General features: G+C 46.9%; 1 protein-coding gene and 1 long non-coding RNA gene across 2 annotated transcripts in view; one reads left to right on the top strand and one right to left on the bottom strand.

Moving 5' to 3' along the window:
- RNF43 (ring finger protein 43) overlaps nt 1-5950 on the bottom strand; it is a 17653-nt gene extending 11703 nt beyond the window's left edge. The window contains exon 1 of the mRNA XM_010372932.2: nt 5830-5950. The gene's annotated coding sequence lies outside the window, so the exon portion shown is untranslated. The remainder of the gene's footprint in view (nt 1-5829) is intronic.
- Nucleotides 5624-15403, top strand: LOC115894731. Its single transcript, XR_004054877.1, has 3 exons — nt 5624-5667; nt 8191-8393; nt 14730-15403. It is a non-coding gene; the product is annotated as an uncharacterized LOC115894731 (long non-coding RNA).

The raw sequence follows: 15403 nt of genomic DNA, 5'->3' as shown, positions 1-15403 counted from the left end.
CAGAACCCTCCTAACAAGGGTATGGGAGAAGTACCAGGGGAAAAGGAATCCCTGATAGGGAACCCTACTGGTGATCTCCTATTCCAGGGATTTGGCCAAAGGACAGGAGAGGTCACCCCAGTAGTCACAGAATTGGGACTCCCAGGCCTCGGTTTTCACATCCCTAGAACAAGACCCTGGACCCACCCTGGCCTGGAAGAGCATGAGGAAGGGCAAAGACTTTCTTCTTTGGAGATTTTGTTATTTCCCTTCCCCTCTCTCTTTGAAGAATTGGGGTAGGAACAGTGGAAGGCAATTACTGTGACATTCAAACACTCCAGCCCATTACAGCCCATAATTACAAAGTTGTAAAAGTGATCAAAGAGCCCAGAGCATTGGCCAACAGGGGAAAACAAACAGAACTTTCAGGCAGTAGGTCCCTGTGTCCAGAATTCTAGGAATAAAAAGCAAGATTTGGGACAGATAGCAGTCCAATCTAGGGCTATCTATGCCTCCTGTCCACCTGCCCCCAAGAAAGTATAGTGGAGGCAAAAAGGAAAAAAAGTACTTCTTTGGGGACTGGAATTTGGAAAGCAGAGAGAGGACAGGCAGGCCCTCAGGACAGGAAGGCAGTTTTAGAAAGAATCCAGAGAGCTCTTTGGAAGCTTCAGAGTTGGCCGGCCCTAGGGGCAGCAGGCAAGGCTGCCACAGCCTCTAGCAACAGGAGCTGTTACAGAGAGAACAATGTGAGTGAGGTGGCAATTCTGCCTCTTACTTGCAGGACTCACTGGTCAGCTGCTGCATTTCTCTGGGCCTTAGATTTTCCTCTCCAGACAAGAGTCCCTGTATATCTTCTGCTCATCAAAACTGAAACACCTACCGTGCCCAGGCCACCAAGCCAGGAAAAGCCAGGCCCTCCAAAACAGCTCATAATATAGTTGTGGAGACAAGGCAAATACATAAAGCTATAACGCTGATGATAATATTCTAGAGCACATAGGAATAGAAACAGAGGTTTCCATACCTTTTTTCACTCCAGAAGGCTCTCCCTTCTACTATCCCCTCCACCAACACACACACACACAATCTGGCACAAATGTTCAATATAGAAAGCAGATAAAAGTGAGGCTGCTTACTTTGAGGTAGGGGTGGGGACAGGAAGGACCTTTGGCCTCTCCCCTCCACCCACCATGTGCCTCCCTGAAACCTAGACTTAGCAGAAGATGGTGTTGAAAGCATGCACAGACACCCTACCTGCTGGAGGCATGCCCCCAGGGAGGGATTTCTGCTCCTACTGGGCTGGCTGGGCCTGGGCTGGTCAGGAAAGATTCGGTAGCAAAGGTGGGCTTCCTCTGGGCTTGAAAGTGAAGGATGAAAGGAAGGAGAAGGAATATAACCTTTGTTGAGATCCAGTGGCCAGATTGCCTAGGGTTGAATCCTGGCTCTGATACCAACTATTAACTGTGAGACTTGGGGCAAGTCACTTCACTACTCTGCGTTTGTTTTTTTTTTTCTGTAAACTGGGATAATAACAGGACCTAATCCATAGGGTTGTTATGAGGACTACATAAACGAATCCACACAAAGCATTTATAATAGTGCCTGGCACATGGTGTTGCTTAACCATTAGTTATTATTATATCAACTATTATTATTATTATTGTTGAGATAGAGTCTCACCCTGTTGCCCAGGCTGGAGTGCAGTGGTGCAATCTCGGCTCACTGCAATCTCCACCTCCCAGGTTCAAGAGATTCTCCTGCCTCAGCCTCCCAAGTAGCAGGGATTACAGGCATATGCCACAAGGCCCAACTAATTTTTTTTTTTTTTTTTGAGACAGAGCCTTGCTCTGTCGCCAGGCAGGAATACAGTGATGTGTGGTGTGATCTCGGCTCACTGCAACCTCCACCTCCTGGGTTCAAGTGATTCTCCTGTCTCAGCCTCCCGAGTAGCTGGGACTACAGGCGTGCGCCACCACATCCAGCTACTTTTTAGTAGAGACGAGGTTTTTTTTTTTTTTGTATTTTTAGTAGAGACGAGGTTTCACCATGTTGGCCAGGCTGGTCTCAAACTCCTGACTTTGTGATCCGCCTGCCTCGGCCTCCCAAAGTGCTGGGATTACAGGCATGAGCCACTGCACCCAGCTCTTATATCAACTATTATTAACACTACATGTTTCCTACATGTGATTTCATTTACTCCTCACAACTCTATAAGACAGTCATCAGCCCCACTTCTGAGTTGGGAAACTGAGCCTCAGAGAAACTGAATAATTTCCCCAGGGTTACCAATTGAGAAGCCGTGGAGGCAGAATTTGCACCCAGGACCTCAGCCTTCAGACTGCCTCTTCCTTACTACCAGGTAGTGGCCTCCATGGTAAGAGGCAGGGCTTGCACCCATCTGCTTTTCTCCAGATCTAGCTCCTTCTAGCAGGCAAAAGGCCACTGCACGAGTTCAGGCATAAGGTGATAAGACTCTGGCTTATCACCAGGATGGCTGTGGAGCTGCTAATAAAGAAACAGAAACCAATCTGGGTGACTGGACAGAGGGTGGAGGGGGTAGTGGGGTGGTGACAAGAATGGAAGCCTCCAGAAGAATTATGGTGAGGGTTTCAGAAAAGAATAAGCGAGAAAACAAATGGAAGGAAAAATATCCCAACCTTGTTAACTACAAAAGCACGGAATGATGATGCCAATGATGATGACAGTAATGATAACTGTAATCATTTATTGAGTGGTTACCATGTACGTGGCATAGGGCTAAAAGCTTCCATCTGTACGGTCTCATTAAATCCTCCAAACTACTTGTAAGTCCCATTATTATTCCCCTTTTACAGATGAGGAAATAGAGGCTTAGAGAGGTGAGCTAAAAAAGTCCAGGTCACACTGAGGGGAAGTGGAGGAGCCAGGCTCCAAGCCCAGGGCTATCTGGCTTGAGAGCCCCAGCTCTGTCATTGGTGACAACACCATTGGCACCAATAGGAAAAACCAAAGCAGAGCTGCAGGGGATCAGTGGTTTCCAAACTCTTCCTCCCCTAAGACCCCATCTTTCCCTTATACCTCTCATGAGTCACATTTTAAGAAAAACAGATGTTTGGCTGGGCGCAGTGGCTCATGCCTGTAATCCCAGCACTTTGTGAGGCCAAGGTAGGCAGAACTCTGGAGGTCAGGAGTTTGAGACCAGCCTGGCCAACATGGTGAAACCCTGTCTCTACTAAAAATACAAAAATTAGGCTGGGCGTCGTGGCTCATGCCTGTAATCCCAGCACTTTGGGAGGCCGAGGCGGGTGGATCACGAGGTCAGGAGTTCAAGACCAGCCTGGCCAAGATGGTGAAACTCCGTCTCTGCTAAAAATATAAAACTTAGCTGGGTGTGGTGGCAGGCACCTGTAATCCCAGCTACTTGGGAGGCTGAGGTAGAGAACTGCTTGAACCCTGGAGGTGGAGGTTGCAATGAGCCGAGACCGCGCCACTGCACTCCAGCCTGGGCGACAGAGCGAGACTCTGTCTCAAAAAAAAAAAAAAAAAAAAAAAAAAAAAAAAAAAAATTACCCAGGCATGGTGGCACACAACTGAAATCCTAGCTATTCGGGAGGCTCAGGCAGGAGAATCACTTGAACCTGGGAGGCGGAGGTTGCAGTGAGCTGAGATGGAGCCACTGCAATCCAGCCTGGGCAACAGAGCAAGACTCTGTCTCAAAAGAACAGATATTCCTCCAAACTAACTACATTTATTACTTACAATTTATTTTCTTATGAGATAACTTGTATTAACATGTTGAACTAATAGAATTCCCGCCAAAACAAAACCAAGTATTTGAGGTAGGCCCGTGGAACCTCTGAAATATTGGAGGTAGCTCAAAGACTCACAGGCAAAGGTCTAGAGGTCCTGGGAGGTAGCAGGCCAGGGCACAGCAGGCAAAAGAGAAGGCCCACAGCTGTGGAAAGGGGGTAGCCCCAGCCCAGCTCCCACCAATAGCAGCAAAGCTTCTCGGAACCCTTCTTCCCCCCTCCACCATACACACACACACACACACACACACTCACACACACACACACACTCACTATGTAATGTAGTACAGGCACTGGGAACTTGTTTACCAAATGAATAAATGAGTGCCATTTGCTCATATTTTGTAAGTTAAGAGAAATGAAACATCCAGAAGTAGGGCAGGCGGCTGCAGCCTAACAACTCTGCTGCCATGAAGGCTCACAGCCTTGCAGAGATGCCACATTCCCCAGCTCCTCCAAGTGCATCCTGACCCCCTGCTTCCCACCACCACTGGAGTCCCCTTCCTTGTCAGCATGGCCAGGCCAGGTGAATATCTTCACCCACATTCAGAATCCTGCCCACATCCCTGCCTTCCATGGGATGAGGTAAGAATCCAGGCTGTTTCCTTGCCCCCAGGAGAACCAGGATACCCACAAGGGATCTGGGCCTGAGACAACAAGCTAGCACAAAGGCCGAGAGTGTCACTCTCCTCTCTTACCACCCTTGCGGGCATACCCATGTGTGCCACACACAATCTAACTACACTCCACACATATGTTCAGTTTTCTAGCTAGAAGGGAGGTCACAGATAGATTAAGCCTAGTTTTGAGAAACAGACAGGGTTGGATTCAAAGTTCAGCTCCATCCCTTCCTAACTGTGTCATCCAGCAAGTTACTTGACTTTTCTGATCTTCACTTGTCTCATACGTCAAATTGAGAATAATAATGCCTACCTTTCCTGATTGTTCTGAAAAGTGAATGAGATCATACATACAAAGAATCTGTCCCATGTCCACATGGCACATTGTGAGCACACAGAAAACAGTAACTGCTATTATTAGTTAAAGCAGGAGTCACAGGCAAAGGTCTAAAGGTCCTGTGAGGTAGCAGACCAGGGTGGAGCATAGCAAAAGAGAAGGCCCACAGCAGTGGAAAAGGGGCAGCCCCAGCCCCGCTCCTATCAACCATGGCCTGCAGCAATGTACTTTGCAGCTTTCTTCTAGAGAAACTGAAAATCTGAGGGTTTTTTTTTTTTTCTTTGAGAGGAAGTCCCGCTCTGTTGTCCAGGCTGGAGTACAGTGGTGCGATCTCTGCTCACTGCAAGCTCCACTTCCCGGGTTCACGCCATTCTCCTGCCTCAGCCTCCCCAGTAGCTGGGACTACAGGTTCCTGCCAACACGCCTGACTAATTTTTTGTATTTTTAGTAGAGACGGAGTTCCACTGTATTAGCCAGGATGGTCTCGATCTCCTGACCTCGTGATTCGCCCGCCTCGGCCTCCTAAAGTGCTGGGATTATAGCCGTGAGTCACCGCGCCTGGTGAAAATCTGAGCTTTTATATAAACATTTTTAATTTTTAAATGTGGCAATTAAGTTACACATTGAAAAGTCACTGTGAGGGTTAAACACAACGTGTCTGCAAGCCAAACCCAGCTTATGGGCCACCAGTTTGCAATCTCAGGGGAAAATTGTGAACTTTTTAAGGGTGGGGCAACGATTTCTATTTCTGCTGTTCTTGCACATGCTTGGTGTATATTTCTAAAAGAAGAAATCCCTTCAATTGACCCCTTCTTTGCTCTGGTGCAGAGCAGGGGAAGGGACTCAGGAACTCCCAAGTGATGGGAAGGAGGTGGGATGGGGAACATGCTGGGATGAAGGTCAAAAAGTCCTGCTGGTGCTAGTCAGAGGAGAAAGAACAGAGGTATGAATTTCCACTTCTCTCAGACCAGTCATGGGTTAGGGAAACCCAAGGGAATCAGGTACATCACTCTTAGGAAACATGGGAACAAGAGAGCACAGGGTCTTCTCACAGCCCAGAGCTGGGTGAAGTTCTGGGTGTGTGTAGGGCGAAGTATGAGTCTACCTTGCTGGCCAGTGACAGGCAGGGGCGGGGGGCCCGTCGAGGACTCTCCAGCTTGACGATGCTGATGAATCCAGGCTCCAGATTGTCGTCATCACTGGCATTGCACAGGTACAGGGGGTGGGACTGCAGAGAGAGACAGATTTGGGTTAGGGAGGCTTTAGGCAGCAGGAGTGAGCTGTGAGAGCCACACACCTCTCCATTGTTCTAGGGAGGTACCAGGCAAGTGTCTTGGTGCCATAAAAGAGTATGCCTTATGATTGGATTGCCTCATAGTAAGCTAGTGACCACTGTTTGTCACTCAGAGATGGTGGGGCCAAGGACACAGGTAGTGGAGGCAGACAGGAGGGAAGAGGGTGTCCCAGAGGGGGCCTAAATGAAGAGCTTGCTGCAAAGCAACTCTAACAACCTTCAACTCCAACAATCCTACTTTTCTAAACTAGCCAGATGCAGAGGGCTCCTCTCCTGGCCCCAGACTCTCTACCTCCTGATCCTCCTACCTGCTCCCCAAGCCCCAGGCTAAGAGAATATCCATGTGTCCCTGTATCAGTGCTTTCAGAATCCCCATGGACAGTCCTGGGTGCTGCTGGTGCCTCCTGCCCTCCTCGGGATGCCCCCGGGCAACTGTTGCCCTGTAGATTCCCATTTCTCAGGAGGCTGGGTCTTCTCACTCGGTGCTGCCTTGCTTCTCTCACTAGTCCCTTTTTTGCCTCTGCCCTGTGCCCATCCTGGGATCAAGCATGGTGTTGACAGAGAGGTGAGACTATCTTGCAATGAGGCTTGGCTAAGACATAAGCCTTGACAGCTCACTCTGGTCCCAGGAATGATGCCATGGAGGTGGAGCCAGCCCAGCCCATCTGCTCTAAGGGTATGGCAGATCCTGTCCAAGACCCTGTGCCTCTGAGCCCAGCTGGTGCTGAACAAAGGAGAATGTGCTGACAGAAATCTGAGGCTCTCCTCATCAAAGGGATGGGACTGCCTTACTGTCTCTTTTCATTCATGGCGATTCGTACACCCATTCGAATCTAATTTTCCCTAAACAAAATGTCAGAGTGCGATGAGAACAAAGTATGACTTATTTGGCCCTGAATAATCCTATGGGCCAGGGCCTCCTATACAGTAGAAACCCCACGTATCCTGGCAAGAAAGAGATTTCTTATTAGAGAACTGCCCACACTTCCCCCTCTACTACTGTTGAAGTCTGAAGGACTTCCAGAAAGAACCGTCAGAGGAACCACAGAGAATCTTGAATTTATAAAGATGTTTATGAAGATAATGTCAATGATGGATTTAAAAGTGCACTTTCTGAAAGCACTGTCAGGCTATTTCCTCTGACCATGGTCCCTTGAACATAGTAGGTTCTCAATAAATATGTACTACCTTGCTTTGAATCAAAATCTCTGGGCAGTGGGTGTTGAAATAGGAGGGATTTCCATACTTGCTCCCAGAGTTTAAGGCCTACTAGTCTGGTAGTGAGCAAGGTTTAGTGTGGAAGAAAGGTTATTATGTGCCCCTGCCCCCAGAAGAAGGCTGGGGCATGAGGGTGGAGTTGTTCTTACATCAGTGAAGCTGTAGCCCCTGTCTCAACAAGCTGCATTAGTCTCTCCATCTGTCCATGCGTCCATTCATTTCTTTGTTCTGCCAACACGGAAGGCCCCCTTGGTGTCAGGCTCTATCCAATGCAGTGAGGAGCTAATGATGAGTAAGAGAGGCTCCCTGCCTTAAAGCAGCTCAAAAGACAAGCATGCAACCACATTATGATGTTATAACACAAGGGCCTATGGGAGGGCACAAAGGGGGGCAGCTAACAATACATATGGGAAGCAGAGCAGTTTTCACAAGAGGTGACTGGAGAGCTACCTTGAAAGGCTAACTAGGTATGTGTTCACCTCAGGGACCAACGAAAGGGAGCAGGGTTGGGGAGGCACATTCCTGGCAGAGGAAGCCACTGCACCAAGGAACGGAGGCCTGGCATGAGGCTGAGGTAGACTGTGGGCAGTGAGGTCTGGCATGAAAGCGAAGGCAGGACATGAGGCTGGAAGGATCTGCAAGAGTCAGGCCACAGAGCTGGGACCACAGATTTGCACTGGAGACCAATTTCTCTGAAGACTGTGGAGGACAGTCTGGTGTGGTGGGGAGTCCGAAGGCAGCTGCTCCACCAGAGCAGAAGATGGAGGCCTTCCCTGAGGAAGGACAAATCGCAGCCTGAGAAGGCTCTGCTTTGTTGCTCCTCCACCCTCCCCACATGGTCCAGCCTTCTCCAAGATGCCGCTCACTGACCAGAGGGCCACCTGGGAGAGGAAAGTCATTTTGGAGAAGCTCCTCCAGTGTGTCTGCAGATATTTAACCAGTACTCTTCCCCAGGTTTTAACAGGGAACCAGCATCTACAGCTCAGTGCTGCATTGTAGGACACCTCTGACAAGGTGGAAGGGAAAAAAGACCTGGTGTGAGTCACCAAACTTGCCTGGTTCTGAACTGACAACTACGGAAGAAGGAATGGAAGGAAATTAACCATCAGTAAAGGCCTCTTGTGTGCCAGGGAGTTTAGACATTATTTCACTATAAGGTAGGTGTTATAGCCATTTTTAAAAACAATTATTTAATTTTTATGAGCACATAGTAGGTGTATATATTTATGGGATACATGAGATGTTTTGATACAGCCATGCAATGGGTACTAATCACATCATGGAGAACAGAATATCCATCTCCTCAAGCATTAATCCTTTGTATTACAGACAATTCAATTACAGTCTTTTAGTTAGTTTTAAATGTACAATAAAATTATTGTTGACTATAGTCACCCTGTTGTACTATCAAATACTAGGCCTTATTCATTCGTTGTAACTTTTTTTTTTAAACCCATTAACCATCTCCACCTCCCCACTACCCCTATCACAGCCACTTGAAGAGAAGCTTGAGGCTGGGAGAAATCAAGGTCATGTAAGATTTGAACTCAACTCTGTCTGACTCCATTGTTGGAGCCATGGCGCTCCAAATGAACACAGCATCAACCCTCCATCCATCTCCATGCTAATGATAGTCAGGATGAGGGCGGTACAGTTGATATTTATTGGGTAAATACTGTGAGCCAGTGATTGTTCTTTGCACTTTTTCATATTAGCTCTTTTCATCCTCATAACAACAGTATCAGGTAGAGATTTTTATTGTCCCCGTTTGAAAGATGAGGAAACTGAGGCACTAAAAGGTTAAATAACATGCCCAAGATTACACAGCTAGTAAGTGGTAGAGATTAGAAAAAAAAAGGAAAGTAGTAGTAGGATAAGGTTAAAAAAAAATTTAAGAACAATTTACATTTTATTTTGAAAACATGATACTTTCCCTGAACTCATTTACTAAGAAAATTTATCTTACTAAAGCATAAGGGCCCAAATACAAGTCCCTAAAATGTTGGTGGTGACCTCTGGGATTCTTGGACCCTCTTCTCTTTTCACTCTTCTTTTTTTTTGAGACAGAGTCTCGCTGTGTCGCCCAGGCTGGAGTGCAGTGGCGCAGTCTCATCTCACTGCAACCTCCACCTCCTAGGTTCAAGTGATTTTCCTGCCTCAGCCTTCCAAGTAGCTGGGACTACAGGTGCCTGCCACCATGTCTGGCTGATTTTTGTATTTTTAGTAGAGATGGGGTTTCAGTATATTGGCTAGGTTGGTCTTGAACTCCTGACCTCATGGTCTGCCCACCTTGGCCTCCTAAAGTGCTAGGATTACAGGCATGAGCCACCGCACCCGGCCACCTCTTTTCACTCTTGATGCCTTCTCTGGGTGACTGCAGCCAATCCCATGGCCACAGTGCCCACACAGAGGTCAGTGATTACATATGTCTTGGTCTTCTCTTAAGTTCCAGACCCTTAAGTCTAACAGCCCCCTGGACGTTTCTACCTTAATAATCTTAAATAGAATACCTCAAACTCAGCATGTTCAAGACTGAAATCATTCTATCCTCAAAACTGCTCCTCCAGTGTTTGCTGTCTTAAGGAATGCAACCACCAATATCCAATCAATCACCAAATTCTAACAATTCTACCTCCTAAATATTTGTCTTATTTTATTCTTTCTTCCATTCTTACTATCGCTATTCTAATCCAGGCAACCATCACTGCCAACCCTATTTACTGACATAACCTACTCCCTTGGGTCACTTCATCCCAATCAGTTCTCTATATTGCAGCCAAAGTGGTCTAAAATGCTAACTTGAGCATGTTACTCTTCTACTTACAGCTCTTACAAGGCTCCTCATAGCTCCTGATATAAAGTCTGTACTCTTAAACATAGCTTAAAAGGCTCTGCCTGGTCTGGGCCCTGCCGCATGGCTTAACGTTCCCTTCCTATATCTCTTCCCGCCTTGTGACCTATGTTCCAGAAATAATAACTTGTTTCATTTCCCTAAACACCTTTGACACTTGCTGCTCTGTCCGGCATTTCCCTAATCACACACTTACCCCACGGCATTGTAATTGTCAGCTTACTTCCCTCTCTTCTCCAGATGATGACTGAGTCTAGCCTGCCCCCCACTGCCTGTTACTTTGTGGGCACTCAATATTTGTTGATTAAATGTTGAAAGTCTACAACCAGATAATTGACGATAGCTAACTATGAAGACAAGACAGAGTACACTCAAATCCTGATAATGGTTGCTCTGGGAGAGGAATTTGAGAGGGGGTAGTAAAGAGGGACTTTGGTGTTTTGCTTTGAATACTTTGATCACAGGATAATACATGAGATTTGAGTTTTGTTTTTTGCTGTTGTAGAATCAAAAGGAACGACAGCTATTTATATTTTGTTCCATGTCTTTTCCCTCCTTCCCTTCCAAGGAGATGGCTTCACCTTCTATTTCCTTGCCTCAGGGGCATTTGCCAAAAGCAAATGTTGTTTAAATTCCTCCCTTCCTGGCTTTTGCAGAAAAACTGAACTCACTGAGGAAGTGTGAGTGTCCTGAAGGCAGAAGGGCCTGTGGTGAAGGGAGGGGTCAAAGTCTCAGAACCGGGAGGGCAGGAAGGAGGGGTCTGGAGCCAGTGTAAGGGGTCTGGAGCCAGTGTGAGGGGTCTGGAGCCAGTGTGAGGGGTCTGGAGCCAGTGTGAGGGGTCTGGAGCCAGGCTGAGTAGTGGGAAGCTGCAGCCTGTGCCCCAGAAGCAGTGGGTCCCTGGAGAAGGACTGAGTACTAGACCCCAGGAGGCTGGGCCCTGGGAGAGATGATGTGCCTGTGTGGATTTCAAGGGAACGCCTGTGTTTGGACAAGGAACGTATCTGTGGTGGCCAGCATGGATAAATGTCAGAAGGGTCTCTTGGATATCTTGGTTTTCTTAAAACTCTGGGACTTTTGTTCTACTCTGGGAGGAGAAGTGCCTCTGAAAACAAATGTCTACACAGCTAATGGGATAGGACCTTGGTGTTAGATTTGATAAAAAGAAAATAAAGTAACATGATCTTTCTAGTACAATCATATCTGTGGCATGACAATCACACTCATTATATTTTTGTATGGTTTGACTCTTTTACAATGACAGCTGTTTAAGTATTCTCAAATTAAAAACAAATAATAGCCATTTGAACTAGGACTCAGTTCAGCACCTAGCAAGAAAGACAGCATCGGCATTCCTTGGGTATAACACAGGGGCTGTCTTTGCCCTTCCTCCAAGGAATTTTTAGCCAGGAGGCGGGTTCTTGAGAAAATAGATGCAAATACATTTGTCTCCTTGGAATGCAAGGTCTCCTAATCACGAAGATGCAAACATGATTTCTACACTGGGCCACCTGTCCCCTCAGTGACACCAGGGGGTCAAGAGAAATGAGCTTGCCTGATTTGAGAAGGGTGTGGTTGTAGAGGGCTCAGAGGAACTTGGTGAATTTGACTTCCTCAAAGACCAGGAGTTAGGACACCCCTGTCTCACAGGCTGCCATGAGGGGCAAATTAAGAGGCACTTGCTTTCAAGCATGAGTTAGGTCATTCTGACTCAGAATTCAGCTTTGCATACACATTTTATACCCTCTGTGTAAAGATACGCGAACTGTCCTTTGGTGGTGTATGTTGTATTTCATATTCCTGAGTCTATTCTCCCTCTGTCCTCCTTATTTGTTCTGATTTTTTCCCCTCCCTCCCAAGACAGACCTAGGGTTCAAATTCTGACCCCATAATTTACCTGTGTGACCTTGGGCATGTTAATCTTTCTGAGCCTCATATTGCTCATCTTTGGAATGGGAACAAAAATGCTTCGTGTAGACAGGAGATAATGGATGTAAGTGCCTAGCACAAAGCCTGATGCTTAGTAAGTGCTCACTTAATGGCAGCTGTTTTTATTACTGCATCTATAATAATAAAGTTCCTTCTTATTCCTGGAAGGGACAAGGCCTTTTCTGAACTTCCCCCTTCTTTGGTAATCAACAGTGCCTCTAAATGCCAGTGTTCGGCAAGGTACAGTCTGGGACAGCTCATTATCCACAGTCACTTCCCTCCTGTTCTCAGACCTCCAAACCCCACTGAACAAGCTCTTCCAGTTCTCAGCCTGCCTCCTTCCCATGTAGGAAGCCATGTGATCTCATTACCTCCTCACAAAGGGCATTTCAGGGCTCAACTGGGCCTGGAACTTAATGCTGGTCTCCCTTTATCCATGGCATCTCCTCCTCTTTGGGTGTGTGCTTCTGCAAGCAATTCTTTACTGTCTCATGTTTCCCGGGCACTCTCCTCCCCCTCCCTGCCACCGACCTCTGCTGCAATCTTCTCTTAGTTCTCTGATTCCACGTACAGACCTTCAACTAGGCCTTGGACAGGTAACTTTACTGCTTGCTACAATTTTGCCTTTGTAATCAAGAACATTGGCCAGGCATCAAAGGCATCATTCTCCCCATTTCCTCTTTTCAGATTTTACAATCATCCTTTCCTGCGCAACCTCCATTACCTGAACTTTTATCTTAGGTAGGAGGACACACTGGCATCATAAAGCTCCTGCAGATACGGGGGTGGGAAAAAAACAGGTTGGCCTGAAGTTGCTGCTTCCGAATCCCAGCACCAGGACAGGCCCACCACTGAGGCCCAGCTTAGTCACCTTGCCTTGTATTGAAGGGAGTCAAGGCTCACATCTATAGGTTAGATCCTAATGGTTATTGTTCAGGGCTTAGATTTGGGAACCTCAAGACCTCTTTCAAAACCTTATATAAACTTGTCACTATCTCTTCGGGATGACTGAGTTTTTCCATGAATCAAGTTGGGAGGCTGGGGAATTGTCAAGAGGAGTTTCTCTTTATCTATTTATTTTATTTTACTCTATTTTTGAGACAGGGTCTTGCTCTGTCACCCAAGCTGGAATGCAGTGGCACAGTCTCAGCTCATTGCAGCCTCAACCTCCTGGGCTCTAGCAATCTTCCTGTCTCAGCCTCCCGAGGTGCTGGGACTACAGGTATGCCTCACCAGCCTGGCTAATTTTTGTATTTTTTGTAGAGACAAGGTTTCACCATATTGCCCAAGCTGGTCTCGGACTCCTGGGCTCAAGTGATCCTCCTTGCCTCGGCCTCCCAAAGTGCTAGGATTACAAGCATGCTATCTATTTTTAAAAAATTATTCTACCAGAAAAGTGTATTCCTGCTTCGTGTAATTTTTTTAAGCTACGAAAGAAAATAATGTTGGTGGGGAGGGTGAAGCATAACCTTGGACCATCTGATGGTAGTGCACACTAGCAGGGGATGGATGAAGAGGCCTCCATGATTTCTCACTTGATTCAGGAAACCTCCCTGGGGACACAGGGGTGCTGGTGAGCAAGAGAGCTGACAAGATAGAACTGAAATGATGTTCCAGAATCTAATAGGAAGCAGGGTGGCAAAATCTGAGGGACAAACTGAGCTCACTGAAACTCTGGTTTGGGGCTCTGCGTATCATAGGCCCTTAGTGTTTGGTGAAAGAATGAGTAAAACTTGATTTGAATCCAGTTGCCATGTAGTTTATAAAAAGAGATGTAAATTGCTAACAGCTGAGCCTGGTTCACACCCATAATGGACCTTCAGAATTTGTCTTTTACAGCTGAAGAAAGCAAGACTCAAGTAACAGATTGCCCACCTAGTTGAAGTTAGTTAACCTAGTTAACACCTAGTTAAAGGAGGTTGAGGTCCCCTAAATTCAACCCCACACTGCCTCCGGGTATGCACGCTGGGGAGGTGTTCTGTGGCATGGTAAACGTTAGGTGAGTACTGTAATGTAATGCCTGGGAGCACAGTGGAAGGCTTCAGGGTCCCCATTTCTAGAATTTTCAAACCTGAATCATTCTTAACAAGACAGAAGCAGAATCTGTCTGCTCCTTGTGCTCTGCCTCCAAGCCTCGGCTTCCTTCCTCTCCTCTAGGGTTTATCTCATCTCCTTTCCTAGCCACAACAAAGGCAGCCAGGCCGGGTGCGGTGGCTCAAGCCTGTAATCCCAGCACTTTGGGAGGCCGAGACGGGCGGATCACGAGGTCAGGAGATCGAGACCATCCTGGCTAACACGGTGAAACCCCGTTTCTACTAAAAAATACAAAAAACTAGCCGGGCGAGGTGGCGGGCGTCTGTAGTCCCAGCTACTCGGGAGGCTGAGGCAGGAGAATGGCGTGAACCCGGGAGGCGGAGCTTGCAGTGAGCTGAGATCCGGCCACTGCACTCCAGCCTGGGCGACAGAGCGAGACTCCGTCTCAAAAAAAAAAAAAAAAAAAAAAACAAAGGCAGCCAGACCCAGACGCTGCTCAGACACTTTCCCAGTGAAACGTCCTGGTTGGTTTAGGATGAGAAAGGTGTGTCCTGAAATTAGAGGTCATAGAAGCTCAGACCCAAATAATGGTCATTCAGCCAGACTGCCATTTTCCTCACTCCCTCACCCCACATTACAGATGCCGTTCTTCAATTTCCAAATTCACCTATCCTCATTTCAGACTGTGCTGGAGCTCCATGATGCAACTGGACTTCTTTACATGAAAACAGCCCCCATGGTGGGGTTTTCCTGACCCCACACTCTGCCTAGTATCTTTGTATGGTGATTCACAGATCATGAGTGCACTCCTAAGGAAGTGGAAGAAGGTAAGGAGAAGAAGAGCTAATTATCTGAGCTGCTTTTGAAATAAAGTGATATCAGAGAAGAAAGTTTATTTGGCACTAATCAGACAGAGAGAAGGAGGAAAAATCCCAGCCACCCAAGAAGTAAAACTTTTATATCATTATATTCTCACACAGAAACAGGGTTGGTCCTGACTCAGTCAGAATGACCTCTAGCTACAAAGGTACTAGGAAGCTACTCATGAAGTTAGAAGCAAAGAAGAGGGAGCCCATCAAATATCATTTTAGTTATATCAGGGATCTTTAGAAGCAAGGCCATGAAATAGAATACCAAGTTCTGAAGCCTATGAAGATCAAGACCTTAAAAGATAACCCATTCATGTGTTCTGGACTCCTTTTCTCCACCAGGTGAGGAACTCAGGGCTCAACCATCCAAAAATCATACTAATTGGTCCTGGGAAGTCAGCTGACTTCTGATCACTGTCCCAGGAAAGATCTTGTGACCCTCACTGACCTCCATCTTATAGGGAGTACCACTGAGGCCCCTTGTTTA

Source organism: Rhinopithecus roxellana, chromosome 19 (assembly GCF_007565055.1).
Source record: "Rhinopithecus roxellana isolate Shanxi Qingling chromosome 19, ASM756505v1, whole genome shotgun sequence".
Lineage (NCBI taxonomy): Eukaryota > Metazoa > Chordata > Mammalia > Primates > Cercopithecidae > Rhinopithecus > Rhinopithecus roxellana.
Note: the sequence above shows the minus strand (reverse complement) of the source record. Positions and strands in the feature narration are given on the sequence as shown.